The following is a 360-nucleotide window of genomic DNA, read 5'->3' as shown; positions in this document are numbered from 1 at the left end:
GGAAAAACCGCTAATGTAAAATGGATTGATAGTCTCTGAAGCCGATCATTTTAGTATATGTGTTTGTAGACATTTCAGGTGTTTGACTGAAAACTTTAGGATTGATCTGTGGTATCTTAATTCCTTCAAGTCTCATCTCTCGTGCATATACACTACACACAGACACAGAGAGTCTTGACGTCAATTAAGCACAAGTAATTGTTATGACTTATGCTTGTAAAGAAGCCAATAGACGCATTAATGGTGAATGTCATGAAAACCCACTTTCCACTCATGGTATACTTTCCCAAGTTTTTTGCTTATGTGTCCACTTTCCTTTTACATTTTTGCACTTACTAACAATTTACCTCTTTTTCTCTC

Source organism: Camelina sativa, chromosome 4 (assembly GCF_000633955.1).
Source record: "Camelina sativa cultivar DH55 chromosome 4, Cs, whole genome shotgun sequence".
NCBI lineage: Eukaryota > Viridiplantae > Streptophyta > Magnoliopsida > Brassicales > Brassicaceae > Camelina > Camelina sativa.
This window is presented reverse-complemented; position numbering follows the sequence as displayed.